Source organism: Chiloscyllium plagiosum, chromosome 7 (genome assembly GCF_004010195.1).
Source record: "Chiloscyllium plagiosum isolate BGI_BamShark_2017 chromosome 7, ASM401019v2, whole genome shotgun sequence".
Classification (NCBI taxonomy): Eukaryota; Metazoa; Chordata; class Chondrichthyes; order Orectolobiformes; family Hemiscylliidae; genus Chiloscyllium; species Chiloscyllium plagiosum.
Window position 1 is genome coordinate 90580138 of NC_057716.1, and position 17788 is coordinate 90597925.

At 40.6% G+C, this 17788-nt stretch overlaps 1 protein-coding gene across 2 annotated transcripts in view; it reads right to left on the minus strand.

The window, feature by feature from the left end:
* The window catches only part of gli2a (GLI family zinc finger 2a), a 401106-nt gene extending 386354 nt beyond the window's left edge, over positions 1 to 14752 (minus strand). For both annotated transcript variants that reach the window (XM_043694210.1, XM_043694206.1), the window contains exon 1: positions 14324 to 14752. The gene's annotated coding sequence lies outside the window, so the exon portion shown is untranslated. The remainder of the gene's footprint in view (positions 1 to 14323) is intronic.
* Between the last annotated feature and the right edge of the window lie 3036 nt (positions 14753 to 17788).

Genomic DNA, 17788 nt, shown 5'->3' on the forward strand with positions numbered 1-17788 from the left:
AGGTGACTGATTAGTTACACATTGTTCCACAATTGGACAGCACCTGTTGAACAATCCCAACTGTGCTAATATTTACATTAACAGCTAATTTTCTTTTATACATTCATTGGATGTGGGTGTTGCTGGCTTTGCCAGCATTAATTGCAGATCCCTAGTTCCCATTCAGAAGCTGGTGTGGGTAGGCATTGTGAAATGCTACAATTCATTTGGTGCAGGTAATTCTGTTAGGGACTACGTTCCAGGCTTTTAGTCCAGTACGAGTGAAGGAACAATGATATTTCCAAGCCAAGATGGTGACTGGCTTGAAGGGTAACTGCCGTGGTGATGCTCCCATGTATTTGCTCGATATCATCTACAAGTGTAGAAATTTTGCCCTGTAAATCCATCTCCAAATTGTTGATATAAATCAGAAAAATCAAGTGTTCCAACACAGATCCCTTGGGATCACCACTTTCAACTCATCCCCAGTTTGAGAAATGCCCATCTATTCCTACCCTCAGTTCCCTACCTTTTAGCAAATTTCTAATCCATGTTGCTCAAGACCCATTTATCTGCTGACCTTGTCATTCTAGCTGGTAATGATTGTGAGTTTGTAATTTTCTGCCATGCATCTTGTGGAAGGTACACACTACTGCTACTGTGCTTGAGCTTTGGAGAGCAGTGCAGTAGATGTTATAGATTTGGACTTTCAGAAAGCATTTGGTACATTTCCACATGACAGAATGGTTAGCAGATTAGAAATGTTGTGGATTAATGGGCATTGAGCAGCATGGATTAGAAGTTGGCTAAAAAATAGGAAATAGAGAATAGTTATATATGAGCATTTCTCAAACAGGACATGAGTTGAAAGTGGTGATTCCCAGAGACTGGTGTTGGGACACTTTTTATGAGCATATAAATGATCTGGAGATGAGTGTTGAGGGCAAAATCTTTAAATTTGCAGATGATACCAAACTAGAGAAAATAGCGAGTTATGAGAATGAAGCTGAGTGACTGCAGAGAGACTTTGATGATTTGATCAGATGTGCAGACACCTGGCAGAGGAATCTCAATGCAGAGAACTGTGAGGTAATGCATTTTGGAGAAAATGGTGCCAATCAAGTGGGTTGCTTTGTCCTGGATGATATTGAGTCTCTTGAGTGCTGTTGGAGATGAACTTATCCAGGCAAGTGGGGAATATTCCATCACATCCCTGATTTGTACACTATAGATGGTGGACAGGCTTTGAGGGAATGGGAGATGAGTTACTTCCTGTAGGACTCCTAGATTCTGACCTTATCCTGTAGCCACTACATTTATATAGATAGCATGTTTGGTTTCTGGTCAATAGCAACGCCAGAATATTGTTAGTGGCCTCTCTCAGCAATGGTAACGACATTGAATTTCAAGGATGATCCTCTCTTTTTGCAGATTGGCCACTGCCTGACACTTGTGTTTCATGAATATTACTTGCCGTGTGTCAGCCCAAGCTGAGATACATGCTGGTCTTGCTGCATTTGGCCATGGAGTGCTTTGATATCTGAGGAGTTACAAATGGTTCTGTCCAATGTGCAATCATCAGTGAACAACTCCATCTCTGACTTTATGATGGGGAGTAAGGTCATTGATGAAGCAGCCAAAGATGGGTGATCTTGGACTCTGAGGGGCTCTGGTGGTGCTTTAGCAGTGTCCCTTACTCCAAATTAGAAGGCCTGGATTGAAGGTCCACCTGCTTCACAGGTGTGTAACAGCAACTCTGAATAGGTTGGTTAGAAAATATCTTCTCTGAGGAACTCCTGTAGAGATGCCCAGAAACTGAGGTGACTCATCCACGACAACTGCAACCATCTTCTTATATGCTAGGCATGAATTTAATTGAAGGTTCTCTGTCAAGTTGCAATGTGACTCACTTATGTTTGCCCAAAATTATACATATTCATGTGCAGGAACCTGTTCCCTGCAGGTCAATGCAACCAGTGCCTTTTGAATTAAACAAAAGCAAGACATTATAGAGTTATGGAGATGTACAGCATGGAAACAGACCTTTCGGTCCAACTCGTCCATGCTGACCAGCTATCTCAACCTAATCTAGTCCCACCTGCCAGCACCCAGCCCATATCCCTCCAGACCCTTCCTAATCATATACCCATCCAAAGAATTGTTTTCCTGGTGTCTTCTGCACAGCAATGCTTTGACTCACTGGATTTGCCAAGTTACTCACACAGCATAAATTGTTGTTCCCTTCAAAATTTGTGATTCTTGTATCTGTCTTGCTGAGATTTCAATCGTAGTATCTCTTACAGCTCCAAGATTTCAGCTCTTAGCCTCTGCAATCCCACACATTTCACCTAGGCTTTCTCCGGTGATCGAATTCACTGGCAATGCTCACTTTGCCCACTATAGCCATAGATCAAAGTACAAAGGATTGTTAGCAGTGGTGGAACCAAACTACAACTGAAACTTGTCTTCAGGAGGGGAGGAAGGAAAATCTGAACAGACTGTAATTAACCTCCCCTTTTGCCATCCTCTCCTTCTCCCTCCAAGCCATTAAGAACTGCCATTTCTTAGCATTCTCAAATTCACTGAGGATGCTACAAATTCAAAGCAATTTCAATCCTTGAAAAATCAAAGTGGTTCTGGAGAATGAATATGATCCAGAGGAGAATCTAGCTCTTGAATCTGGCCTTTGAACTGAATAAAATTTGTCTATAAATTCCCAATCCTGTGACTTCTGAGGAAACATCTGGTAACAGTGAACAAGACTCGGAAAGACCGCTATGTGAATTAGTTATGGAGAAACCACAGGGGCCAATCGACAGAAATCCTCAGAGCAAGAAAATAAAACACAAAACATAGACCCAGGGCATCAGTGCTCAAGCTGAGGGTGAGGACCTGCACTGAATCAAAATCATACAGGAATTCTTACTGTGCAGCTAAACGAAGACTAAGGGCAAGTGTTAAAGGAATTCAGACTGCAGTCAAGATCAAGAATATGTCTAATATTTCCTACGTGGTCTGAGATTAGGCTGTCCAACTCGTTAACAATTTTTGCAAAGTTTATCAGATGCTCAGCCAGGTGGCATGGCGGTTCAGTGGTTAGCACTGTTGCCTCACAGCACCAGGGACTCAGGTTCCATCTTACCCTTGGGCGAGTGTTTGTCTGGAGTTTACATGCTCTCCCCGAAACCTGCTACCCTCCAGGTGCTCCGGTTTCCTCCCACAGTCCAAAGACGTGTAAGTTAGGTGGATTGGCCATGTTAAATTATCCATAGTGTTCGGAGGTGTGTAGAATAGGTGTGTTAGCCATGGGAAATGCAGGGTTGGGAGATGGGTCTGGATGGGATGGTCTTTGGAGGATTGGTGTTGGGCCAAATGGCCTGTTTCCACACTGTAGGGATTCTATGATATTTCAAGAAAGGTAATAACTTGTATTTAAATAGCACCTTTCATAATTGCAACTCGACAGCTGATTAAATACTTTTGAGATAGTTGTTCCAAAGTGGCAACCAATTAACAAACAGCAAACTCCCACAAAAAATGCAATAATAACTGATAATGTTTTGCGTTGCTGGTTAAATTATAAATATTAGTCAGTACCGATGCTTGCTAATCCCATTTTACTAATTGACTGCCCATGCTTCCACAGCAATCATGTTTCCACGGGCAAAGAACAAGTCATTAATCAATGTGCACATCCCTCTGACAAAACAATGAGACATTTAATTCCCTGAATTTTTTTTGATTCCTATGTCTTTACTTGTTATTCTATCTTCAGAACATAGAGACAGAACTTGATTATAGGACTTAAACGTGACTCACTATTCACAAAGACCTTTCACTTTTCTCCTATCCCTTGACTCCCTAAATGCCCAAAAATAAACTGATCTCAATCTTGAATTATGCTTTATGACGGAACGCTCAGTTTTCTAGGTATGGGATTTCCAAAAGGTTCACAGTTCTCTAAGTGAACAAATTTCTCATCTCAGTCCTAAATGGCCAATCTCTTACCATGAGACTTTGACCCAATCATTCTAAACTCTCCAGCCAGTGTCATTGGTCTGTCAGGATCATCCACTCCTTGCTTTTAGGTATTGCAACTGAAACCTAACAATAGGAAGAGAGTGCGAGGTCTAACTGACTGCAGACTGCTGGATAGGAATATTTATATTAGGAGCAGGAATAGGCCATTCAGCCCCTCAAACCTGTTCCAACATTCAATATTCAACTTTGATCTCCAGCATCTGCAGACCTCACTTTCTACTCCACAGATACTAGCAAGCTTGCTGAGTTTCTCCAGCAACTTCTGTTTGTATTTCAGATGGCCAACTTTAGCAATTCATTGTTTTCTTTCATAAGATCATGTCTGATCTGATTGTGACCTCAACTCCACTTTCTGAACTACCCTTATACCCTAAAGCTTCCTTGTTCGCCGAGAATCTGAGGACCTCTCTTTTAAGAGTATTCAAAGACCCTGACTTCACTGTTGTCTGTGGAAGAGAGATCCACAGACTCATAACCAACAGAGAGAAGCAAAGATTTCTCTCAGCTTCTATCCTCTAGTTTGTAACTCTCCCACATGGGGAGACATTCGTTTAGCATCCACCCTGTCAAGTTGCTTCAGGAACTTATATATTTCAATTAGTTTCTTTCATCTACCAAACCAGCCAGCCTTCAAGCCATTATTTACCATTAGGCACCGTTATTTCACTGAGAAACTGCACAGCAAATGTCATGTCTGAAAGCTATTGCAAACACATGCTCCATGTCACTTGTAGGCACTGACTCAAACCAGGAAATGGTGCCCTCCATTACCCATCTTGAATGGTAATTCCTCATAATCTACATGGTAGTGAACCACAGGAAGCCTGCTACACAGACCCTCCACAATGTCCTCTGGAATTTAGCTATCAACCAGTATCACAGAATATCAGACTGAAGAAAATGAACCCTGAGTATTGGAACTCCACAGCTGAGGAGAAGTTAAGGACCTCACACTGTTACAGTCAGTTCTGCTATAACACGGTAGTTCCATTTTTATGCAATCCCATGTTATAAGAAAATTGTGTAACAGCAACACCATTTAAACTAATCATATTATAACCAAGGCACATTTTAAAACTTCGTGCTTTAGCAACAGTGTCCCTAATTCGTCAATCGTATTATAGTGAATTTGTGTGAATGAAGTTAAAAATCACACAGCACCAGGTTATAGTCCAACAGGTTTATTTGGAAGCAGTAGCTTTCGGAGTGCTGCTCCTTCATTAAGTGATTGGGTGAACGAGAAAACTATTATAGCAGAGCAATCTGTACTTTTACTAATTCAGCCTTTCAGCACAGACCATCATCCTGAGACCTGGGTGGGAAAAAAAAATTGTATGGCTCAGTCTTAGGATAGGCACCACCATTATTCAGTGATCTATCACAAACATAAGAGACTCCTGCTCGAAAGAAAGCAGAAAATTAAGTGTATTTAAATACATCTATTTATTTAAACGACACTCCAAGTTTTCTGTTCTTCCATTCTAACTGGTACATCCTTTACTTACATGCAGAAGATCAGGAAATCCTTGCCATTCATGGTTGCCAGCAACGATTTAAGTTAAATCAATTCAAGTTAGCATAAGTGTACTTCAGCAACCGAACAGCTCTCCACAGCAGGAACTCAAAGAACTGCCAGACTTTTTAGCATTGTCCTGTGTACAAAGAACTGTGTTTATGTACCCTGTGTAGAGGGTTATCTGGATCCTTAAAACTGATGCTCTTTCATGTAGTACTTGTCGAGAGAGCTGTCAATAATAAGGACACATGGCGGCTGTTTGTAAGCATATCACAAACAATAGTACAGCAAAGCCACACTGGATAACATGCTTTTGGTCACCTGCTGTGCACAGAATTTTTGACCTGCAGTATTGTACACAGCAAAAGAGAAGGCACAAATGCACATATGAATGAAAAGTAGCAGTAGAGTGGAACAGTGTGCACTGAACTTTTGAATGAAAAAATTGCATTTATATAGCGCCTTTCATGACATCAGGATACTCTAAAGCTCTTTATAACCAGCAATGCATTGCAGATTATTTTACAATAATAGTTATCCTTTTCAATACAGTAAGGTAAGGATACTGGGGAAGAGACCCACACACACTGGTGTCAGATGTTGTAAATCTTTGTAGATTCCCCCTCTATTTCCAGCGCGATTACCAATATGTCCCTTTACAATGTTGCTACATGTAACCACGAAAGGAATTCCTACCCTATTTGGAGTTCAGGATCCCAGCCAGGAAGGTTTACTCTTGCTCACTCAGACACACCTCATAATGTCCAGCTCAATTTTGTGTGTGTGTGTGTCTATATATACACGCACCTGTGTGTTGTACAGAAATCATAGAAATCATACAATCCCTAGTGTGGAAACAGGCCATTTGACCCAACAAGACCACACCAACCCTCTGAACAGTATCGCACCCAGACCCATTCCCCTACCCTGTTACTCATATGTACCAGGATAGCAGGAGAGAGCAGCATCCAAATCTAGCAAGGCAATGGTTTAACATTAATTGTACACAACTGTGATTGAAAGGCAGACTTGTCAAAGTGCTAAAGTCTCACTTGAAATAAGAGTTTGCTCACTACAATGCATTAAACACTGAATCAGGTTTGAGAGAAACAATTTTATAAAACAGTGAATCAAGTTCAACAGATCTCTTCACAGCTTGCTTTCAGAAACATTGGAAAAAGCAACATGTCGCAGTTTAGGATTTCCCTTTGCCTCCCAAGAATGCAATCTGTCTTAACTCAGTGATGGTTTAACTTAATAGCGGTTTAGTCTGAAATGCTGAGAATGAATTTGGTACTATTATACAAAGGAGACTGAGCTTGAGTTTCGGCGGTTTTGTCTCATTTAAACTTTCAGATGCAAAACAACAGGTTTCCACAGGAGTGAAGAAAAAGAATATCTGATCCATAATCCCTGACAAAAGTGAATGTGTGAGAAAAGCAACATAATGGTGTTCTTGAAGATGAAAGTGACATCCTGATCGTGGATTTCAGAGGCAGATGACCACAGCTTTAGACTGTGAAAAAAACCTGAATAGCCCATCATTTCTTTGCAGCCTTTTCATTCCCTCTGGCCTGACTGCTGGAACTCTTCATTGAACACAATAGCAACTGCAGTAAATCTTTCTTCTAATGCAAATCACAGCGATCAGGCCCTCATGCTGAACAACTTTCGATGAAGCTACAGTCACACAAACCACTGGCCATTTCATAACAAAACCAAAAATAATTGCAGTGACAGAAATTAAAACCGCCCCTTACTGCCTACATCCTACTTTATTTTACTCACCAGCTGTACCTGTTAGTTAGTTACCTTCCCAAACCAACCCTTTCACCCCCTGCACAAAGTGTACATTTTCAGTGTATATAGCTGATTCTTCCACATGCACATAAAAGGAAAACAAGTTTAATTATGTTGAAAGTGACTTGTTAACAATGCATGATATTCAGTATTTCAGATATTAACATTTTTGCAAGTTGACTCTTGTTTATAATCAGTCCTGATAATTTCCAAAGCTTCACTGTTTACATTACTGTAAAATCTGGATCAGAACATTTCGGCAATGGATTGAATATCTGAGGAGCTATCTTTGTCACACAAAGGCTTCCAAGATGCTTATCAAGCATTACAAACCATGGAGTCTCCTACCAACAACAACTTGCATCTTGATCGTGGCTTTCATTTCATAAGAAAGCTCCAGCCGCTTCCCACAGGAGACAGCAGATGTCAAACTGAGTGAAAATTTTAGGAGAGGGATCCATAGATATAGCTTAATAAACAGAGTGTTGAGAAGTTTTCTTAATGTTGGGCAGAAGAGCAGCAAAAGAAGGAAGGACTTAGGAAGGTGGGGGAGGTGATGAGGGGGACAGACGTTTGTGAGAATAGACCAAAGATGGCCAGAGAGCTAGCTGGTAATGAAAAAGTGGGGGATGGGAACACACAGGTGGCTATTTGGAGGCCCCAGAGCTTTAGCTATTAAGCTGAAGGAGAGTACAAGGGTTGGATAAGGTGAAGTATCAAGGCTTTGAATTTTGACTTCTCTACATTGTGGGGTGGAAGTAAGGAATTCAGTTCCACTCATTGGGATTTGAGGGAATGGAGTGACAGGACTGAATTTAAGGCAGGTTGCAGGGATCGTGATTGAAGAAGATTGTGTGCATTATTTATATTAGGTACACAGTATAAGAAATTTGAATAGCTGTGGAATCACGAATAAGGCTAAGATCTATGGGCCATCAAGACACACGGAAACTCAATCCAATACGTTGGCAATATCACTGAAGGCCGAGCCTAGAAAATACTGGTGTTGACCTCACTGGAGGCTAAACAAATGCTATTAAAGGGGTATCACATGCTTTCTTACCAAATCAGTAACAGTGCCATGAAGATGCTAGGAATATTTAGCATCAGCCACAAACTGTCAATTTAAATACTCAATAATTCCATTAATTTAGATCACCCAATTTTTATTAATGGGAAAAACATTTCTTTGAAATTTTCTATATAAAAGTAAAGTATTGCAAATCAATCACATGTAAAAAATGTATACATAAGTATGTACACTGTATATAAAGACAGAGTTTACTAATGAGGCTAAAATAATCTCTTTTGCATTATCTACCATTGTAGATAAAACTCAAGACATTTAATTAGGCTTAACACATTGCAAGAGTAGATAGAAACAAGAACAGAAATTACTGGAAAAGCTCAGTAGGTCTGGCAGCATCTGTGGTGAAAAACCAGAGTTAACATTTCAGATCCCGTGACCTTCTTCTGAACAGAAGAAGAGTAGATAGTGCAAGTTTCAACACTTTAGGGTTGTACAGGACATTGGTGAGGCCATTTCTGGAGTGCTGTGTACAGTTCTGGTCACCCTACTATACAAAGAATATTATTAAATTGGACAGGATTCAGAAAAGATTTACAAGGATATTGCCGGGATGGAGGGCTTAAGTGATAACCAGAGGCTGAAAAGGCTGGAACCAAAAGAGAAAATGCTGGAAAATCCCAGCTGAATAGGCTGGGTCGGTTTTCACTGGAGCGTAGGAAGTTGAGGGGCAATCTTATAGAGGTGATCTATGAGGGGTATAGATAAGGTAAATAACAAAGGTCTTTTCCCTTGGGTAGGGGAGTTCAAATTTAGAGTATATATTTTTAAGGTGAGAGGAGAAAGATTTAAAAGGGACCTGAAGGGTAACCTTTTCACACAGAGAGTGGTTCATATGTGAAATGAATTGCCAGAGGAAGTGGTACAATTACAAAATTTAAAAGACATTTGGACAGTTACATTAATAGGTAAGGAGGTTAAAGGAATATGAAGGGCTTATGTCCGAAACGTCGATTCTCCTGTTCCCTGGATGCTGCCTGACCTGCTGCGCTTTTTCAGCAACACATTTTCAGCTCTGATCTCCAGCATCTGTAGACCTCACTTTCTCCTTAAAGGAATATGGGCCAAACACGGGCAAATGGGACTAGTTTAGTCTGGAAAACGTGGTCTGCATGGACAATTTGGACCAAAGAGTTTGTTTCCATCCAAATGACTTTATAACTTTAGAATCAAAAATTGATGATGCATTTAGCAATTTCTAAAGCCAGAAAGAAGTGTTCATATCAAATAAATTTAAGATTCACAATTTTGTTTAATCATCAATGTATTGTGGATAAAGTCACATAACGATTTCTTCCAGAGTTAGTGGTAAGGGACACTACCATTTGCTAAGTTATCCTTCAAAATTCTTTACCAGATTGGCAATTGTTTGAGTGTAAATTGCTGATGCCAGTGGCAGTCACTATATCACCAGGACTGAAGCATCTGTATACCACAACAATTTTAAGTAGAATTGACAAATAACCGAAAAACTGAAAGCAAAATAACTTCAAGTTTTTACTGTGCCAGTAGATGTAAAGCCTGCTATTGGGATTTACAAGGCAAATTTTAACACAGATTTCACAGAAACTGAAATCTATTGACAGAAGCTCCACATATTGGCAAGGCATTAATTGGTATGAAGACACGGAACAGTTACTGTTGTAGCTTTTCAGTTAGCTTGTGGCATTAACTGACCGAGAGGCATGCTGCACATTGAGTTCTGCTGCCGTTTGTGGAGCACTTGCACCAGCAGTTTGCTTTTGCCTTGAAAGTGGCAGTGCAAGACAATCTGGACGAGCTATTTTATAACCTGCAGCATGATCCTTTAATCACAGAACAGTTCAACACTAATAATTATTACAAATTCTACAAATACTGCAAGAGTCAGGCCATTTGAGACTGAGGTGAGGAAAAATAGCTTCAGCAGGTGGAGAATTTTTGGAATTTTTGACCACAGAGGGCTGGGATGTCCAGTCATTGAGGGGTTGATGACAGAGTTTAATCCATTCCTAGATATTAAAGACCGTGTCAGAGGCTGAGGGATGACTGAATAGAGCTTTATAAAATCATGAGAGGTATGGAGAGGGTGAACAGAGGAGGTCTTATTCCCAGGGTAGGGGAATCAAAAACGAGAGAGGATAGGTTTAAGATGAGAGGGGGAAGATATAAAAGGGACCTAAGGGAAAACCTATCCATGTAGAGGGTAATGCGCATACGGAATGAGCTGCCGAGGAAGTGGTGCAGGCTGGTACAACATTGAAAAGGCATCAAGATGGATACATGAATAGGAAAGATTTAGAGTGATATGGGCCAAATGCTGGCAAATGGGACTAGATTACTTTAAAATATCTGGTTGGCATGGATGAGTGGGACCAAAAGGGTCTGTTTCCATACTGTACATCTCTATGTCTCTGATGCTATGTGTTCAGGTCCATTGTACCTTGAAGGTGGCAATATAGGTTGATAAAGTGATGAAGAAGGCATGCTGCATGCTTTCCTTCATCAGACAGGGTATTGAGTACAAGAGTTGGCAGGTCATGTAACATTTGCATAGGACTTTGGTTTGACCACATTTGGAATACTGCGTACAGTATTAGTCGCCACATTACCAAAAGGATGTGGATGCGTTGGAGAGGGTGCAGAGGAGGTTCACCAGGATATGGCATGGTATGGAGGGCACTAGCTATGAAGGAGATTCAGGATTGTTTTCATGAGAAAGATGGAGTTTGGAGGGGACCTGATTGAGGTCTACAAAATCATGAGAGATATAGACTGGGTGGATAGCAAGAAGCTTTTTCCCAGAGTGGGGGACTCAATTACTAGGTCATGGGTTCATGGTGAAAGGGGAAAACTAAGAGAGAGACATGCGTGGAAAGCTCTTTAAGCAGATGGTGGTGGGTGCCTGGAAAGCATTGCCAGTGGAGTTGATAGAGGCGGGCATGATAGCATCATTTAAGACACATCTAGACAGATATATGAATGGGCATGGAGCAGGGGGATGCAGATCCTTAGAAAATAGGCAACAGGTTTAGATAGAGGATCTGAATCAGCGTAGGCTTGGAGTGCCAAAGGGCCTGTTCCTGTGCTGTAATTTTCTTTGTTCTTTGATATTGAGGAATATGAGGATAGTGCAGGCTAATGGCATTGAGGTAGAAGATCAGCATGATCTATTTGATTGCTAGGTCAGTTTTGACAGGCTGAATGGCCTACTCCTTCTCCTATTTACTTTGTTCTTGTGGTCCAGTACAATAAATGAGTGACCAGTAGAATGCCAAATGAATGTTGTAAGTCAGCACTGAATGTCAAATGTACACTCAGATGAAGAAGGCTTTCACAGAAGTTAATTTGTGTGGGGGTGTACCATGTTTCTCATCATAAGTTCTCTATGTAAAACTGCTCTGTGTGCCCACAAAACCTGTACCCATTCTGCTACTATGAGCACAGCATAACAATATGTTCGTTCAAACTCACATTCAAAAGCAGGGTACACTTACTGTTCTACCTTATCACTGCGTCAATCATTGACTGTGAAGTAATATATTCAAGAGTTTCAAGGGTACTTGGGTGTACACCTCATGGATATGTAAGCATGCCACTGCATGAGCTGAGACCAACCTTTAGAGCAAGCTCATTCTGCCAGGAGCAAAATCTTCCAAAGTAAGTGCAGGACAAGTTCAGTACTTAAAACTACAAAACCCGACTGCAGATCAAGCCCAGAGGGATTTAGGATGGTTTTCTTTTCCAGAGGCTTGCTGGCTGCTGCATCTACATCATTGGGGAAAAAAAGACTTGAGCTCCAGCAAATGTGTAACGTTTCCACATGTCGAATCTACCATTATTTAAAATGCTTCTGTGGCACTAAGAAGCATCAGTCACGCAAATTGCTTCAGATACACCATAAACTGTTTTTAAAAACACACCACAAATTGTAAACAGGAGTAAACATTTGTATCAAAGGTCATTTTCAAGACATTGATGCCTTAATGACATTGTAAGCAATGAACAGCCATCTAATTAAGCAAGTTCTAATGAACTGACTTTTTAAACAAAACACAGCTGATCTGAACAACTTGTCTGAATTTATATGTTTCACATTACTGACCTCATATTCCATTTTAAAAATTACCTAACAGCACACAGCAAACAGTATGAGAATTTAACCGTGAATCAAAGTTAGATCTGATTAGAATGCTTCTATGTTTAGAGAAAAAATATTTTTTATTTAATTGTCCACCACTAACTAGGTATTCACTTTCAAAATGTTTCAAAATATGGATGTAAATATAAATTCAACTCTTTTAAAAGCTGCATCATCCGTAAAAGAGCATTAGAGTCAGGAATGCTTGGCTTACAGGGCAGAATGACTACCGCCTGCACGCACACACACAAAGCATTTTCGGAAACCAAAGATGTTCTATCCCAGGTCAAATTGGTGCCAGAGAGAAATACAAGTTGGGTCACATTCAGTGTTCTCAGAAAAAGAAACTTCCGAGGAGAAAACTTTGGTACAAGTGAGCCAAAAAGTTTTCTTCTCTCCCAGTGTATTTCAAGAGCAAACGCTCTGGCAGTTGTGTGTTTGTACAGTTAAATTGGCTCCATAATTGATGCGATACAGGTCTCAAAGAAGCACAAAGAATTTTAGCAATGCCCCCGTGTGTATTTCAGATAGCACTGAAGGGCTGTGTCAGTTATCACTCTGCCAACTGGACCGACGCAGTTACTGGTCAGCACACACACCCACATACAACATATTATACAAATGCATCTGTAAAATTACAACAATTGTACTGAGAGTCATTATGCAAAAATAACGTCTCAAAATCACTCACAATCATCATCGTTTTGTTTTGTTCTAGGAGCACTGTCCCTTTAAGAGCAACTCTGACCTTATGTGGCAAAGTTGGTCACATTTGGACTGAACCGTTTAAGCAAAGCGACCAGGTTTTGCCATGAGAACGACACACTGTACTTCAGTCAGGTAACACACCCCGATCGCTCAATGTGAAAGAAAACGTGTAATTAAAATACGTTTGCGCTTCTTAATTACAAGTGGTGCCAAAACATGCAATTAATTCCAGGGCAAGACCGGAGAAAATGCATCATTAAAATAATTTTACTGGTGGAGGGAAATAATTCCTAAGTGTTTCACGTAACAAACCAAAAAAATCAGTTCCATTCTGTTCCTGGTCTTTACATCACTGGAGGGGCAGAAAGAGCATTTACTATAACACTTGCCTTGCTGAACTTGTCCTTTATGCAAACGCATGACTCCTTCAAAAGCACAGATATATGACACAATACCAAATGCAAAGATAGCAAGTGAATCCCATGCAAAACATCCATTACTGTGGGGGGAAAACAAAACTGCTCAGACCCGGCTGACAATGACAACAAAAGAGTTGCTAAACTAGCCGTCCAACTTTTTCCCCTCAGCCCCCCACAACACACACACACACAGAGGAAACTCTGCGTTGAGACTCACACATAGTCTCTCAATTCCCCCTTTAACTCCTTAATGAGACTGGCGCCCGACATTCAACCAAATACTCATCCAGAGAGAGAAAAAAAATGGGATCAGGTTGCAAAAACCAGAACATTTTTGGAATTCCATAAAAGGTAAAACGGGACAAAAGACGGCAGAAGCTGAAACGGGTTAGAAACATTTTTAAAAAAAGACAGCACGGGACAATGGGGCTTTGCAACAAAATGAGAACTTTGGGGGCATTTGAATTCTAAAGTCACGGTTTGTTGTGAATCATAATTCCAACCACCCCCACCTCCCAGCACAGCCTAATCTAACAGGGACCGCTAAAGTTTTGAAAAGATGATTACAATTGCAATGCAGTCTTCGGTAAACACAGAGGTACCACTCAGCTTAAAACAGGAAGGGGGGGGGGGGGGGGAATACAAAACATTACCTGCTTGTAATGAAGAGCTTTTGTTTTGATTATCTGATCATTTGTTGAAAGCTTCAAACTGGAAGAAATAACTATGTCGAAACAAAAACAAACTTCTACAGACGATTTGTTTTTTAAAAAACAACTCGTGGAACCGTTATCATCAGCGCTTTTTTTTTGCAAACAAAACAAAAAAATTCCACGCTTTAAAAACAAAGTAAAGCTCTCCAAAAGATCTGAAGTTGAGCAAAGAAATCCGGGAGGCAGTCCCTCTCAGCGTGTGTATTTTTTCTTTTTGCGAAAAAAAAAGGAATGAATTCAGTCGCAGAGTTTGGCGAGTTGGGGCCACTGTTGGCGTGTCTGTACCGCGACTCTTCAGACAAGATACAGGAGGGCAAAAAAAAACTTTCCCCTCTCGACTCAACACGCAGAAAGAGGGAGGGGAGAGGACAATTCAGCAAACTTTTTTTCTCTCTCTTCCTCCCTCTGCCTCACCAGTTCCCAGCTTTCTGCTCCAGAAAAGGCAGTCCCTGAATTACTTATGCCTATCACCCCCCCCCCCCCCCCTTATCTGATTATCTCCCTCCTTCTCCCCTGGTGAGTGCCCAACGTTAGTTACTCGAAGTATTTTGCTCCCAAAGACGCACTTTCAGAAACCCAGGAGTGGATTTGGCAAAAGTTCTTCCCATTTTAACCCGCCTGTGTATGTATCTCGCCCTCTCTCTCTATCTGCAAATACCAAACTTGCTTTGTAATGAAAAAAAAACTTTGCCTTTGTCAGTAAGTTATATATATATAGCAAGAATGCTGACCAAAATAAATTATTCCATGTACTAGTATTGTGTTCTGTGATCTTCACAGCATATTTTTAACACTGTATTTACATCTTTTATGCTACTTAGCAGAAATCATACACTTAACCCAATCCTCACTTTACAATTAAAATAAAAGACGAGGTCAAATAATTGTGATGATTTATTGCAATCCAGACGTGTAGAAGCCTTAACACAATATTTTCGACTTCAAGATCTTTCACTGTCGGACTGTACATGAAAGCAGGACGCTGCAGCTCTTCGAGCAGTTCGGACTGATTTTCTGGGACAGAAATCTCCCTTTAGTCTTGTGCTTTGCTGACCTCTGCTGGCGATAGAATTTAATTCTTGACAGGTCCAGCTCCGGGAACGATGGCAGTGGCGCCCTCCCCTGTTAGCTGCTGGCTATGTGAAGAGGAAGGGTAAGAGCGCATCTTGTCATTGAGTCAAAGAATCCTACAGCACAGAGACGGGCCCTTTGGCCCAAACTGGTCCATGCTGACCAAAATGTCCATCCACGCTAACCCCAATTCCCTGCACTTAGCCCAATTCCTTCTAAAGCTTTCCTATCCATGTATTGTTCCAAATGCCTTTTAAATGTTGTTAATGTACCCACCTCAACCATTTCCGCTGGCAGCTCATTCCATATGATTACAACACGCTGTTTTTAAAAAAATGCTCCTCAGGTTCCTTTCCATTCTTTCCCCTCTAACCTTAAACTGATACCCTCTAGTCTGTGATTCCCCAACCCTGAGAAAAAAGACTTAAATGTATTCACCCTACCCTCATGATCACATACATCTCTATAAGGATACCCCTCAGTCTCTTACGCTGTAAAGAAAAAAGTCCTAGCTTCTCCGATGTCTCCTTATAACTCAGACCATTGAGTCGTGGCAACATCCTTGTAAATTTCTTCTGCGCTCTTTCCAGTGTCACAACATCCTTCCTTTAACAAGGTGGCCAAAACTGAACACAATATTTCCAGTGGGACATCACCAAAGTCCTGTACTATTGCAACATAAGTGTCAGATTGCGGTGCCCCAGCTGTCCTTGGCAAATGCCCTGAGTATTTGCTTACAACAATAGGTGCTCAGCTTGTATTTAATAAACAATTAGTCACATAATTAATCTAGTCCCATTTGCCAGCATTTAGCCCATACCCTTCTAAACCCTTCCTATTCATATATCAATCCAGATGCCTTTTAATTATTGTAATTGTACCAGCCTCCACCACTTCCTCTGGTAGCTCATTCTGTTAACACACCATCCTCTGCATGAAAGGTTGCCTTTGGGTCCCTTTAAAATCTTTCCCCTCTCACCTTAAACTTATGCCTTCTAGTTTTGGACTCCCCCACCCTGGGGAAAAGACCTTGTCGATTTACCCTATCTATGCCCCTCATGATTTTATAAACCTTTTCAGCCTCCAACACTCCAGGGAAAACAGCCCTAGCCTATTCAAACTCTCCCTATAGCTGAAACCCTCCAACCCTGGCAACATCCTTTCAAATCTTTTCTGATCCTTTTCAAGTTTCACAACACTTGTGGTCATTAAAACAGATACAGCCATAGTATGGTAGCATGTCTTATATCAGGTTACAAGACAGTAGATTTTCATAGCTCACAGAACATTATCAACAAAAATCTGTAATCTGCAACGTTATTGTCCTCATCATCATTAACAACTTTCAGACTAAAACATTCATTCTCTTCCAACTATTGTTTTCCTTTCAATACCAGTGATTGTTGTTTTAGAAGAACATGCTTCAAGTTATCTACAATTTAAGGCACACAGTTGACCTAACCAATTAGTCTGTGCCAGTGTTTATGAAATTCCTCCAGCTTGTCTTTATGCATAGTCTCTTATTCCCTTTACTCCCAGGTTTTTAACTCACTTTCCCTTAAAGATGTACATGCTATTTTGACTCACACAGTAGTGAATTCCACACACTTCAAACACTTTTTTTAAGTGATGTGGAGATGCTAGAGTTGGACTGGGGTGGACGAGGTTAAAAATCAAATGGCACCAGGTTATAGTCCAACCAGTTTATTTGAAATTGCAAGCTTTCAGAGTTCCACACCTGACGGAGGGTGGGGTTCCAAAAGCTTACGATTTGATTTGAAATAGACCTGTTGGACTATAACCTGGTGTCATTTGATTTTTGACTTTTTTAAGTGGAATTCTTATTGGAATTCTTATTGGGTTTATTAGTGATCATCCTGTATTGATAGCCCCTAGTTTTGGACTTGCATACAGTGGAAATATCATTTTGTTTACCCTCTTAAACCCCTCTTAATTTTAAAGACTTGAATATCAACCAACAACCTTCTTCTCTCAAGAGTAAACAATTCAAGCCTTTTCAATCTTTCCAAAAGATTTGAAGGACACCTATCAGCATCATGCTGCACTCAGCTGTCACTATAGATGGTACACTCAAATTTAAATACAGTGTGACAATCCCCAACTGTGTGACCCAGAATGGAACTCTGCCAACTGACTAACAAGTTACAGTCATGTGCTCACAACTCAAATGATAAAACAATCGTTATAGAATATTAGCATATCAAACCTCAGAGCTGCACAATTCCATCCTCAAGCGTGATCTAATTATACAGCATACGCTAATAGCTGAAACTAAAAAAGATTATAATTATGTATAGACTATAAATCATATAC